Here is a 14,903-nt window from a genome sequence, read left to right as displayed (position 1 = left end):
ACTCATGGTGCCAACAGAACGTTTACATGCATGCACTTAATGCACTTTTATATCTCAAACAGGAACTACCATGGCATCTAACAGGCAGCCTGCAACGGATAGAATTAGTAGAATGAGAGAATTATTAAATGAGAGATGTAGCTATTCGTATGAGTGCGGATTATCTGTATGCATTACGATGTTTTTTATGCTAATGTTTGGTCTGATTACATATTGGTTTATAGCGTTCATCTCTATCGAGATGAACGAGGGGGGAGGGATTAACAGCACTGGGATTAACAGCACTAGGATTAACAGCACCACTAGGACCAATGTAACTGCAAGTGTCACTGTAAGGGAAGGTGATTTTCTGGCATGGGACGGAGCTAAACTTGTATGGGGATATCGCACCACACCATCCAATGTTGTCATATCAGAAAAGAAAGAGCCACAGGGTGGAACGCAAAACAACACAGTATCTCCACCAGTGATGTACAGGTATAATGCTCGCAGTTTAAATGACCGAAGCCCGTCTGCCATATCATGGTTGTATAACACCCCCACCAGCCAACCTGCCCCTACCCTAAAAAATGACCTGCAAGATAACGTCAGGGACGAAAAAGAAAAGCTGCTAGCAATACACGAAATATTATATGATGCATGGGCCACAGGGGGCGGGAATGGGAAAGGGGGGTCTATTCTATCCCTCGCCCAGGGAGTTGGGAAGTACATGAAGAACAAGAACAACAGACGGAGGAGGGAAGCAGGGAGGAGAAAGTATGATGAGTACTATGGGCTAGGTTTAGATAAGATGGAAGACCCACGACACCCCCACCAAACAAATAAATGGTATGCGGATATGAGTGCCACAGCTAAACAAACAACAAATGAGAGCTGCTATGTCTGCTCCCTCATTCCTCACGCTTCAGGTACACCCAAAGTATTGCTACCCAAAGAATTGCCAATTATAGATGCCCAATGTCTCCTTCATCTCACGTTATGCAGGATTAAGAACACCTTCCAGGCACACAAAGTTACTTTTCAAATGCTGCAGAACGAGAAAACGTGCTATCCAAAGACGGCAGGGGTGATATGTTTGAAAGAACCGTTTTTTGCAATACAAGGGACACTTTTTTCTGATAACAAGTGGAAGGATGAAAAAGTAATGTGCAAGGCGGAAGCACTGAGAGGTGTGGCACCAGAGAAATTGCAGTGGATAGAAGAAACATGAACACCAGTATGGAAAGAACACATTTCAAAACTAACTTGGGTAACCGCCATTGAAAAACCCTTCAAATTACAGAGCGAAATAGACTATGAACTATGTTTTAAAGGAGAGGGGAAGACCTCCATGGGAACAAACAAGAGCTGTAACAAGACCCTCACCATCCCAGATCTGAGAAAAGGGACAGCGGCCCTTATGGACACGTACTGGGTATGCGGCAACCAGGCATACCTACACCTCCCCCCGTCATGGAGTGGCAGCTGCTCAATGGCCACTCTACACTCAGCCCTAATGGTAATACCGGAGAGCCACATCGACGGGAGCAAAAAGACACAGGAACGCCCGCAACAGAGTGCAGCCCAGCCAACTGCGGAGTCGCAAATGTACGTCCTATCTTCCGGAAGCAAGGGAGAAGTGCTTACCCGTAACAGACGTGCATCAAACTACACATCAAAGGAATCATCAGAACTATTGGCCCAGATCCCAGATAAATATCGATTATTCAGCTCAGCAGAAACATTCTTTGCCTCACTGGTCTCAAGTGTCCAAGCAAGAGCAAATGCAAAATGGCTCCAGATAACACGCTGGGAACTGATTCAGCTGGCGAACGACACTGAAGAAGGGTTTAATGTAATCAAAGTGGAACTAAGGGCTTTACGACTGATGACTATGCAAAACAGGTATGTCCTGGACCTGTTGACGGCAATGGATGGAGGTGTTTGCCGAAAAATAGGAAGTGCCTGCTGCACTTTCGTACCTTCTGAAGACGCAGAAAATGGCTCCCTGTCCCATGTGATCGAGGCAGTCCACAACCTAGGAGAAAAAATGAAAATGGAAGGTGGAGCAGAAGACAGTACATGGTTCGATAACTTCTTCTCCTGGGTCCCCTCATGGCTTGGAACAACTGTGAAATTTTTGATGCCAGCTGTGGTGTTCCTCCTTTTAATTTTTTGCCTGTGCCAGGTGGGCCTTCGCTGTTGTGCTAACGCAGTACCTAATGGTGCAATGATGATGGTGACAATGGGCAACACTCGTGGGACAATACAAAACATGCAGGAAGTGCAGGTGCAAACAGGAGCAGATGACACACCAAGATATCAGCTAGTGCCTATCTATCACAACAAAGATATCATAGATAAAGCGTGGCACACCACCATTAGAGAGCCCTGTGTATTAGAATGGTACCAGGAGGTGTGGGTGGATTTGGCGGGAGATGGCGGATGTATCTACCTGACTTGCACCCCAGATGAGTATGCCAGAAGAGGGGAAAGCTTACGAGGGGTGTGCAGAGCATGGATGCCCATAAAAGGCACACCTGCATGGGATGAGGCAGTGATGGACGAAGAAGAATGTAGGAGGTTGGAGGACTTAAAGTATTCGTTACTTAAGTAACGAAAGGGGGGAAATGTAGGGGAGGGGTGGTCCAAAGGACCCCCCCCTGGCCTGCATCTCCACCCCAGGTGAGGGCCATGGCTCATCGGGCGTCCCCTCCTTACCACCAGGGCCCAGGTGGTGGATGGCTCACCTGCTGAAGACATTGCCCGCACGTATTAAATTTAGCTAGGCCTCAGAAACCATTTTGTCTACTAAAAATGGTGTGAGCTCAGCGCACTGTAGCGCGGCCCCCACCTTCAGAAAGTTTCAGTCCTCTTTATCTTCGCAGCACCATGGTCGATCCACTGCAAGCCCGTTCCCACGAACAAGACGGGCATGATCTAGCGTAATACATTAACATTGTAACAGTTCACCTTCCGCAGTGTATCACTGCTCCCACAATGACCCGGTCAGCAAGGCCTGGGCGATGGGAAGATCTGTAGAATGGTCATCTGCTGAAAGCAGACAGGTACCCAAATATGAATGTACGAAACCACTTTTAACACATGTATCCTCTCCATACAACCACTCTTACTAAAGAAACCTGTGAAATTGTGTAATTATCGTACATGACACCAGCCGTGAAGAACCCGCACCCCTGCAGTGGTGTGCAAATGATAAAAGCATTTCCAGGGGATTATTCTTCATAAGTATCATCGAAAGCCCCACGCCCCGCGGTCCCGCGCCACAACTGAACTGATGCTGCTAGGGTACACAAGAAAACGAATGTAACCATACCGCGGGCACATGTGAAGAGTGTGCGAGAATGCACTTGTCACACGTGTATGTCTAAGCCCCTCACGTGCCACCTCCGCCACGTACAGTGGCGAGTTACTTTCTATGTACTCCACCAACCCCAATACTACCTCACTTACTGCAAATGTATATGCATATAACTAAATACTGTAGTTGTTAAAACATAGTGTATGAATAAGGTGCTCAGACTGGGTAAAATCGAGACACATCCAGCAAAGTTTAAATGCATGTTTCAAAATGATTTGAATAAGTATTATAGAGTGTTCAAATGTTTGTGATGTTTTTTACCTAAAATCGGCGACACACGAGGGAGATACCTTTGTGAAATGCATGCAAGGCCATTCCCCCTCCCACCCTGCGAAGGCTGCCAAGACATGAGAGCAGAGGCCCGCGCTGCGCTACTCCGCCTCCCCCAACCAGACTGGAGCCGCTTCAAAGATTTGTAGCCCCCTCTGCAGCACCCAAGGCCACGGCCCGCCACCTGCATTATTTACAGCACAGCAGTAAACCTCTGCCTGAACACCCACTTCCAAAGGCGCCCCCTCCTAAACCCCATAACCCATCGGATCATCTTAGACCTATGGCCCTGTGCAATCAGGACACCCAACACTTTGACAACACACAGCGGCACATCCATAACAACTTCTAACAAGACAGAAAGACCTGTACCGCCCGTCCCAGGCCCTGAAGCTTAGCACCTCGACCTATGGCCCCGGTCAACAGGACTCTGGTAACCATGTCCTGACGTATTACCGCCAGACCCCTCACAAGGTACATTCCTCCTGTGTTGCATTAACCTGTAGAATAACCTATTGGAAGATTTACTAAAGAAGATAATATTGAAATGACTGATTGACTGCGGTGTGCATGGCCTAGGGCAAATAAGTCAGGAAAAGACATTCATCTCTGACCCTGGCCGCGATGGCACAACAACACCGCCCGGATGAACTCTGCCAACCTGCCAGGCCCAGCCCAACCCACGAGGCTGACCAGTGACGTTCTCCAGCCACGGCCAACCACATCGCAGCAGCACCTATAGTTAGTCGTTGCCACCCAATCCCATTGAACTTGTGCCCCCTATAGTGTGTAGGTTCTTATGACGTTTTTTGTAAATATATACGCCTGTCTTTGCTATTGTCAGACAGAGCGCTCTCGGAGTTTGCAGAGTTCTTTGCATGCCATATTCTCATTGATAAACTCCCATTTAAGCTCACCCGCACTCTGTCTTGGCCTTATTCCCGATTTGGGAGAGTCCTTCATTGTCTCTCATTGTGGGGAGGATCGTGCTGGCTGGGGACGCATGCCTTCACTCTCCACCTCACTCTCCACCTGCAGCGTTTCACAGGGCTCTATTCTCTCGCCATGGCTCTTCAATATATACCATGCCCCTCTGGCCCACCCGATCACCTTTTCTCCTCACTTCCAGTATTATGTGGATGACAAGCAGCTCTCCTTCAAGCTTCCCTCCACTTCCTCCTTTTCCACCTCTTTCATGCCTGACTGACTGCTATTCAGGCATGAAGCGCTGCTATCCCTGCTTTAATGCCAGTAAGACTGAGATTCTTCTGATTGGGACCCCTGCTCTGCCCGTCCCTCCTATTCTCTGCCCGCCCTCCATCGGTCTCCTCCCCACACCCCCTTGGGAGGCTAAAAACCTTGACATCCTCTTCGACTCCTCTCTCTCCTTCTCCCCTCACATCGCAGACCTGTTAGGCTTGGACTTCACACTCAATAAAGGCTTGTGAAACATTGTGGCTATCCAACGGTTTATTCATTAGTAGGGATCAAGGGCCTTGGCAGCGACCTCCCAGCTCACCCATCAGCCAACTAACACCCTGTGGAACCTGGAACCTCTGGGTGGTCTGGAGTGCAGGGAGGGTTCCAGGTTCCATTTAGTGGATTCCACAGGAACAGAAGCTTATTCATTATACAATGCTGGTGTGGGACACAATGACAATGGGCCTCATTATAACTCACCCGGTATGGAAACAACGGTGGCGGTAAACCCGCCGCCACCATTGTTTCCATGCCAGGCGATCACAACTCATGCAGACGGAGGCGTCAAACCCGCCAGGTCTGACCTGGCGGGTTTAACATCGCGTGCCTGCAGGCGGACGAGGAAACACCGGCACCACCACGAGATGAGATCTACCTTTATCCTCCCTTCGCCCCCTTCAACTAATCCAGAATAGGACTGCAAGACTTATCCTTGGCCTCAAACCCAGGAACTGCATTTCTCCAAACCTAAAATCTATCCACTGGGTCCTGGTGGCTGCGAGGGTCAAGTTCAAGATCCTCTGCATCATCCACAAGGCTTTCTGGGATCTGGGATCCCATTACATCCAACTCTCTCGCCCTACATACCTCACTGCTAGAGCCCTTCGGTCTTCTAGCTCAAACTCTCTGCAGATCAGATGCTTTTCAAAGCAGAGAGTGGGGAAGGGGCTAGGCCTCTCGCTTCGGCAGGAGCCTCCCTGCCCCTCTCAGGCTTGAGCTGGATTTCCTTAAGTTTCGGAAAGACCCTCAGTTTCCCCTTCTTCATTCCCTCTCCCCTGCTAATGACTGCTCTGCCACAATGACTAGATGTCTGGTCCCTTTTGAGCCCTACAGGGCGCCAGGCCCTCCTCGCCCAGTCTAACCCATCACCCAATATCCCTGACCCCCACTGGACCCCTATCCCTCTAACCTGCACTTGCCTTTCTGGACCCCCTTCCCCTGATTAGCCTGGTGGGGTGTGCATCCCTACTGAGCCTGATCAACCCCCTTCCTCGCACTTAGCACGTGGTCCTCACTTCCTGCATTCCCTGGCACTTGCCCACCTTGCCTCCCCTTAGCACTTCCCTTGCCCCAGGTGCCCTCTTCCTCCTCTACTCTGCCCACCACTTCCCTCCCACCCTAGGATGTTTACCCTTCCACCCCGACTGGCACCTCCCCTCCACCCTGCACTTCTTGTTACAGCACTTGCACAATCCAAATGGCACAAGGCCTAGTAGAAACACTATTACTTTTTTTACCCCTGTACACCCCCATTTGTCTTCTGGAACTTGAAACACCATTTGATGTATAGGTGCTTTATAAATAGCCAACAAATAAATAAAATCCAAAAATACAGTGAAATATCCCTCCTCTGGGACAAATCACTCAGCTCCACTGAAATAAAAAATGAAACTGCTATGAGCTAGCATAGCTTTAAGGCTTACCGTTGAGCAAGATCGGTTGTTAACCAAAGAATGACAGTGCTTATCACCTCTCGGCCATGTGGCGGTATTAAACTCCCGCCTTCCTTCCCTCTGTCGGCCACGAGGCTGCGCCAGCCTTCGCGCGCTCATGCCACGCCGTGCACAGACAGCACGTCGATGGAGTGCGCAACCTGGGCCACGTGAGTTCCCGGGCGCGACGAGCGTGCAATCCTCGTGATGACGAGGGCGGGGCGACGCTAAGGTCCTTTCCTCTGATGGGAAACGAGAACTGGGCACTATAATTTCCCCATTTGGAGGAGTAGGAAGTGCGGGTAAGTGCAGCTCGCGTTATACTCTGAGGCAAATATGACGCCAGTAAAGTCATGTTCAGATGGGTGCGGTCATTATAGAGGTGCGCGCACAGCACATTTCATTCTTCCGAGCATTATTGCAGGATTAAGTACCTGTCACGGTTTGTGTTGTGTCACATAAGGTCGCCGTGGGAGTCGTGCTCTGTGTAGTAGTGGAGGAAGATGTGTGACCTAATTCACACGTGTGTTATTCTCTCGATAATGTTTTAGTCTCTTCTGGACACGATAGAATGTGATAAACCCGAAACATGACATCCTTTATTTCCTTTGAAGTTGTCCCTTGCAGGGTTGAGTTGACAGTAAGTCGGAGCACTTAGGCTGGGAGTGGGCAGTCCAGTACATATTAAAACATGAACAATTTGACTACGTTATTGCCCACTACGGTTATATCTTATGGCAATCGATGATTTCGTCGACTTCAGTTATTGACTTAAGTTTGTCGATCTATGTTTCTAGTTCCCCTTTTAAAACGTGTGTGTGCGTGTATAGAGAGAAAGAGAGCTCGGAGGCAGGGCAGGTGAAAGATTGAAGCCCGCACAAGGGGGGGAAAGAAGTCCAGCCTCCAAACATGGGATGACCAGACTTGCCACAGAAAACTGGATCGAACCGAAAACCACAAAGTTTTCAATAAAAACGACTTTACCAACACTCTTAAGGGAAATAAAAGTGAAAAAAACCCATGTTACACATGCAACCTATCACAGTCTACCTATGTTGATAACGTCTTCTAACGAGACCGTATCATCCCTCATTTGTTGCAAAATTGCTCTTTCTTGAAGATTAAATTACATGGAACCCTTGGCCTCTGAATGAAAAATTCCAAATGGGTTGATGCAATGCAGACCTGCACTCGCTTTCTTCCACTAGGCGGTTTTGGCCTGAAGGAAGCAGTTCCAATAGGGCAATCATACAGGTAATTAACGATGAAAGCACACTTAACATGGTTGATAGAGACCAGGGCTTTAAGTGGGCCGGGTGAAGCCTTGGCAGTTGCCCAAAAGGTCTCACGAGCCAGGGTCCTGCTGGGGCTAACCCCCAACTAGCCCCAGCATGCTGACACTGCAGGTAGCCAAAGTGCTGCACAGTTAAAGGGCTACCTGTAGGTGCTAGCATTTAAGATTGGAAAAAGAAACTGCATTATCTCTCCTTTTTTCTGAACTGAAATACGGACACCTGCAGTCAGCCTTTTAACCGCGTAGCCTTTGACTAAATGAGCTGCCTGATGTCTCTGTACTCAGAAACCGGAGGAGGACTGCAGTGACCAGCACTCGTTTTGGTTACTGAGAAAAGAATCATCACCCAGCATGAAGCCCTTCTACCGCGTGGTTAATGGGCTTCATGCTGCGTGATGACTCTTTACTCAAACAAAATGAGAGCCCAGCACCAACACTCAAGGAGCCACATGGTCAACACACTGGACACTGTAGTAGAGCGCTGGGACAGAGGAGGCTACTGGAAAGGTGTGCGGTTGAGCTCTGTGACTGAAGAGGTGAGCGGAGAGGAGATTTGGGCTGTCCAGGAGCTTAAGCTGTGAGGGTCCTGGAGGAAGGTCCCCTTCTCAGGGGAATGCCTGACAGTGAGGAGCGCCCCCCCACCCACACTGTACCAGCTATTTGTGATGTAAGCATCACTGGTGGATTAGTTGTGGGCCCACCATATTTGCTGTCAGGGGTGTGGTGAGGAACAACTATTGCGCCAGTGGTGTCCGTGGCTCTCTTCATGTCATTGCGCATGACTCGGGGTTAGATCAGGCTAGTTAGGTCCCTCTGGTTCGCAACCAGTGTGTTAAGATGGATTTCTAAACTTTGACCTGGTGGGTAGAAGTTTAGGAGGCCACCCTTGGTTTTAGTGAAACAGGAAACTTCTGGACAAGCCAGACCAATCCCCGTAGCTTAGCAGGCAGTCAAGACTGGGAGTGATGGGAAGCCCACAATGAGCGCACACAGCAACGAACCCCAAATTACTCTTAGACAAGTGTATATGAAAAATATCTATTCATTTGTCAGTCGGACCAATAGACACAAGTAAACTTCAGTTAATAAAAAGTTACCACACAAAATACTCTACCATATAACATAAATACAATATGTTTTCTAATGCGACAAATAAGTAAAACGCAGCCACAATCTGTACGCATAATGGTGAGTTAACACACTAGGAATATTGGGCAATTCTTGAGTCGGTCCCTAACTTTCGAGTCCAACGCTAAGAAGTGGGGAGCCTTGTTCTCAACAGTACATTTGCGCGTACAAACGCACGATCGCGCAGGCAGAACAAAAAGTGGGTCTTCTTGGGAGAGCAGTAGCAAGTCAGGAAGGGGCTTGAGGGGATTAAGAATTGGTTCCTGCTATTAGAGTAGGGTCTGCCCTTGGCGGCAAAGCCGTTATCAAAAGGTGAGAATAGCTAGGGAGCGCAGGCTAACCCAGCCTAAAGCGAATACTTTTTTAGGGATATTTGTGTAAAAGAGATCAGTTGTTCCAGGAGGCCACATGTAAGTGATGCAAGTACTCACCGACCCTCGGCCAAGTCCGGGCCAAACTTTGCCAGTTTAGTCGCGGTCCCTAGTAGGTTTGAGTCTGCAGTTTTGCGGCGCTCCGGGACGGGACAGGTGTCTTTTCTCAGCTTCCGAAGGAGATACAAAGAAAATTCCAGTGCAACAAGCTTCAGGGCACAGGAGAGCAGGTCAGAAAGACACATACAGGGACCACCACCAACAGGTAGGGACGCGGGTATCACAGATGTGTGCAGCGTTATGTACTCTCCCATTTCGGGGACTGGAGGCTCTAGGCCTGCAAAAGTTGGTGGGAGAGGGCACAGGACCACAAGCAAGCGATGTTCCAAGTCTCGGGTTTCAACTCGAGACGGATGGGATTCTGCAGGATACCCTGAGGTAGAGCTGGACAGTTCACTGGATAGCCCAGGAACACTTCCGAAGGAGCTCCTTTGGCAGGTAATCGGACCGCTGAGAGTAGTTGTTCCCACTACTCCAAAGGGGCAAAACGCCCTGACAGGCCGTCTTGATCGATGAAGAAAACAGGGGTCCGACAGGACAACAGCGGGCAAAGGGTGCCAAAACTTCTACACTGTCTCCGGTGGAATCACAAGTCTGTTTCTTGTGGCTCCTTCTGTAGTTCGGGAAGAACTAGATCGACCTGGAATGGATGCAGAGCCCCTTCTTTTATCCAAGATTGGCTTCGCACCAAAATTGAGGTCTTCCAATCGAAGATCCGGTCGCATGCACACATCCCAGTCATGGACCAGTTGCAGTCCACGGTGGTCCCAGTCATTCAGGCACTCCAGACATCCTGGCACCAGTAGTGTGGATTGGGAATAGACTGTCCCAACCCGCTTCTTGCACACACATGTGACATGCGAACGATATCGGTTTTCACGGTAGGCTGCATGCCTAAATAAGGAAAATTCTCATTACTCGACTTGGGTGAATGCAAGGGACAAAATGGCCATGGTACAGAACAAAAGACTTTGAGGCTTGGCCATTTTCGGACCTGGCCGCAGTCTTGAACCAAATCCAGTAAAAGCAATGTGATTCAGTAAAAAGAATTAAACACTTCTAAAAAGTAACTGCTGCCACCAGTTCGTCCCAGGCAAGCCTGTACAATCACCGAAAAATCCTTTGAGGGTGTCTAGTCCATAAAAACAAAAAGGACCCCAGCGCACAGGAAGGTACATTGTTCACTGTTAAAAAGTTACCAAGAATGGCAACATAGTCAAAGACTAAGGGAAACATAGTTTCCCAGTACGGACAGTCTGAAGGACGTGTCTGTTTCCCCATAACCAGTGAGCAAAAGCCCAGGGGAGCGCAGCTGAAGGCTGTGATCCATTGCCAAAAATTAGGATAGCCACACAAAAGCAACAAGTTTGGGGGGTCGACAAATGGAGGGAAAATTACACATAAATGGAATCTTTCCTAACACTGTTCCTGTTTGGAGAAGGACATTGGATCGACGGGAGTGGAGATTGCGGACCTAGTTTTAAATGGGGCCGGTGGTGTGCTCCTCGCCAAGAAGGTCCTTCTAGAGTGCATGTCAGCGCTCAAGGATGAAATTTACTTGGTGGTCAAGAAAGAGATCTCAGAAGCGACGGAGGTGATGCGGAAACCCCTGTCAGACCTCTCCAAAGACCGCAGGCAAATCATCACAAGACAGAGGCATGCCGAAGATTCGATGCAAACTCTGCAGGAGGATGTCATCCACCTGAGGGTGAGCTAGCCGGGACCAGGCAAGGTATGGAATAGCTGATCACCACCATTGAAGACCTAGAGAACAGGCTTAGGAATAGGAGGTCTGTAGGACAATGCTGAAGGGAAGGACTTGAGGGCATGGGTTCTCTGATGTTTTTAAAGAAACATCCCTGGCACTAGCAGCTGAAATCATCATGCTGGAAAGTGTGCATAGGGTTAGCACTGTGTGGAAGGGACCCCGCGGACAGTCGAAAGACATACTAATGACATTCCACGCATACACGGTCAAGGAGAGCATTTTCAGGGCTGCCAAGGCAAAAGGGGAAATCACCCATGGTAATCAGAGGCTCCTCGCCTACCAAGACCTGGCTGCTTTAACGCTCCAGAAAAGGCAAGCTTTCTGTCCTATTACACGGAAGCTACGGCAGGAACAAATCCAGTAAATGTGGACTTTCCCCTCTGATTTGTTCTTCTCTTGGGATGGGAAGCAATGGTCGTGTATGGCGTCTGAAGAGGCTGCCAAGGTCTTGGGCATCACGCTGGGACCGACTCAGGAGGAAGACCGTGACAGAGGCTGGAAGTTTGTATGGGGGAGGGGTACTATGCAGGGGTCCACAGGGTGATGCTGGCATCGAGGGGGCTCCCTCTCCTCTAGTGCCTGATGCTTGCTAGGCATGCTGAACAGAGCTTTGGTGGGGTGGGGGAGAGCATCACGTCCAGGGAGAGGGGCGGCGGGCTCGGCCATTGGGGGGGGGGCTTTTCTCCAAGTTGGGCGATTATGGACCCAACTGTTCATACACTCCTACGGAATGTAGGTAGATTAAAACTGTTTATTGTTCATGTTGTAGGGTTGCATTTTGGTTGGAAGCGGAGGATGGTTTTTTTTTTACCACGGGCATGGGGTAGGGGTTACTTGTTCCGGATGGGCTGCAGAGGACGGCAAGCACTGTTCATCGATCTTTGGGGGTATGTAATTACTGTATATGACACGTAATGTGAGGAGCTTGAACTCCCCCAGGAAGCATACCCTCTTGCTCCAAAGGTTGAAGCATTAACAGGTAAATATAGCATTCGTACAGGAAACTATCTGAAAGAGTAGACTTGGGTAGGATGCAGTTGTGCATACTCCCACATCAGATTTTCTCCTACCGTCTGAACAAGAAGGGGGTGGTTATTGAAAGGAAGGCCCGCTTCCAGGCAGGACGGGTCAAGGCGCACATGGAGGGAAAATACATATTTGTATCTGGGCTGCTGGAGGTGTAGGGGGGTACGGGTGACCCTGGCATCAAAATACAGGATGCTTTCTGGACAGAATGACTTCCTCCTCTCCACCCCAGGGGAGCTAATAGCATTTGTAACTGGTTACATAATATTGGCTGGAGATTTTAATATGCCCATGGACCCTAACTGAGCGCCACCAAGGGGCAGTACTGAGGGGGGTTTGAGACCATCTGGGGATCTACTCAAGCAGCTGGCAGACTCCAACTTGATCGAAACGTGGCTGCATGCTCATCCTGCCGGGAGGGATTATACTTTTTTTTCGCAATCTCATTGCATGTACTCAAGAATAGTATAGGACCACGGATTCACTACAGCGGATTTACTAGCGCTTTGGGAGGTACACAAGATACATGTTTGGTTTCGAGACAGGAAAATACAAGCTTGACTCCACTACCCTGATAGGCGGGAGTTGTCACAGCTCTTTTGGGGCGTCCTCCTATTCCTGAATACTTCAATTTTAGTCAATAACCAGAAGAAATCCGATTGCACACATCTAGTGCGAGTCTCCAGCCCTGAAGAAAGTGGTTACACTTACTGCTACACCACTAAAACCGGTCGGCTTTTTGTGTGTGATCTGAGTAGACTAATACGGATCAGGAAGATCCCTAAATCGACCCCCTCTTCTGATCCCGATACTAAGATGGGATCTCTGACTTTTTATTGATGGGGGGAATGGAGCTCACAGATATATAATAACTAAAGCAGATCTCCAAAATTCTCCCCCTAAACAAATAGTTTACCTCTGTCTACTAGCCATCTTTGACTAGCTCCAATCGAGGTCTAATACTCTAATTTTAATCAGTTGCAAAATCCAAAGAACACAAATAAAAAAGTAATTGTTTATTTGGAAAACATTGAAAAGAAACCCCAAAGATTGTGTAGAACCCTGAAGGCAACACCCAGGAATCTGTAACAATGGAGTAAAAACCCTAAAGAGAAGCAATAACAGAATCAATTTAACTCGAATCCGAGTGTGCTATAACGTTAGGGAAGATTCGAGGTTTCGACTCCCAACCCAGGTTCAAATTTTGTGGATGTACTCAAGAATAGACTTTTTATGGTTTGGAAGGGACTTAATCTTAAAGGTTGAAATGGGTAGTATATGCCCTGGTTCTAAATATGCCGTCCAGGGATCCTAGGCTCAGGCAATGGAAGCTTACCAAGTCCGTTCTGAGGGACTCAACTGTGTGCAAAGAGACAGATCATGCTATAATGGACTTTTATTAACAACAATCCGGTTGACCAGGTCCCATAGAAAGTCAGATGGCATAAATGTGGGGAATATTGATTTCCAATGCATCAGCGCTCAAAAGGATTAGGAGGGAGCAGACCCATTTGCTTAACCAGGAGTTGTAATCTAGGGAGGTGGAGTACAGGGAAGCAGGTTTGTGTAAAGATTTTAGGGCACTGGAGGTGGTGAGGAGGCAGATTAATATAATGGAGACGGCCAGGGCCAAGTTATCCTTGACTTGTTCAAAACAAAGATACTTTGAGGAGGTTGGTAAAGCACTTTGAGGAGGGTAGCAAGGGAGGGAAGATCTTGGCCTGGAAGCTTAGGCAAACGATTAGCTCAGGCCAAATTGTGGGGCTACAGGAGTAAAACTGGGACATAGTGCACACTAGCAAGAGAAGATACTGGGGGAGTAGGTCCCTGTAACCACATCTTTCTGATCCTTCAGTGATTGCACAACTTGCAGCTCTGTCCAATGTCATTAAAGACTGGTCGTGGCTGGCACCCTTGGCAAACAGTCTTAATACCGTCAAGGAACCAACCATGCTAGCGTAGCCCATTCTTTCTATTGATCGCCTCATGGAACTCTTGCAGATTCTGTAACTTCTCTTCATGGCTGACCTCCATTTCCTCCACTAACCAATTTTCTATCATATTGTATTATTGCAGGAAACTATGAAACTTCAAAGCTTTCATATAAATGGTTTCATATCATACTCTGTGAAGGCCCTATGGAGACCTTGCTATTTTAGTGAATAATGGCTTTTTGGCTTCATCGAAAATTCTCATGAATTTGCCATATATCTTAGCCATTATAACCCCTGCTGATACTCCCCGGACACCCTACTTAATAATTTCCCTCTATTGCAATCCCACTCACCAAAATATTGTCCCATCTCTCGTGGATATTTGAACATGCACTTTTGTTTAACCCTAATTGCAGGATTATCCTGGGCAGTGATTTTAATGCTTGTTGCTTATCTGTTTCCCCCCTCCGGATCCATGCAACCCATTGACCTAAATTCAATCCCCATTACCACAGTCCAATTATGGACTGATTTTCTAGCTCAATGGGCTATTTCTATACTCTAGCCTCTCATTTTACATGGCATAGCGGCTCCAAACGTTTCTGCATATACTTCTTTGCAGTATCCACCAACCTATTAGGGCTCTGTAAACCAGTTCTGACCTTAAATCCTGGTCTTGGAGATCATTTAGTTATCTTTACGGTCATAGAACATGCCATTCCATCTGTGTGACAAGCTAATTGCCATGATCGACAAACAGCTGTAAGCTGCTTTGCACG

General features: G+C 48.2%; 1 protein-coding gene across 1 annotated transcript in view; it reads left to right on the top strand.

The window, feature by feature from the left end:
* The first annotated feature begins 6,758 nt into the window (after positions 1-6,758).
* M6PR (mannose-6-phosphate receptor, cation dependent) overlaps positions 6,759-14,903 on the top strand; it is a 200,174-nt gene continuing 192,029 nt past the window's right edge. The window contains exon 1 of the mRNA XM_069650571.1: positions 6,759-6,845. The gene's annotated coding sequence lies outside the window, so the exon portion shown is untranslated. The remainder of the gene's footprint in view (positions 6,846-14,903) is intronic.

Source organism: Ambystoma mexicanum, chromosome 3p (genome assembly GCF_040938575.1).
Source record: "Ambystoma mexicanum isolate Mex_15411 chromosome 3p, UKY_AmexF1_1, whole genome shotgun sequence".
Classification (NCBI taxonomy): Eukaryota; Metazoa; Chordata; class Amphibia; order Caudata; family Ambystomatidae; genus Ambystoma; species Ambystoma mexicanum.
This window is presented reverse-complemented; position numbering and strand designations above follow the sequence as displayed.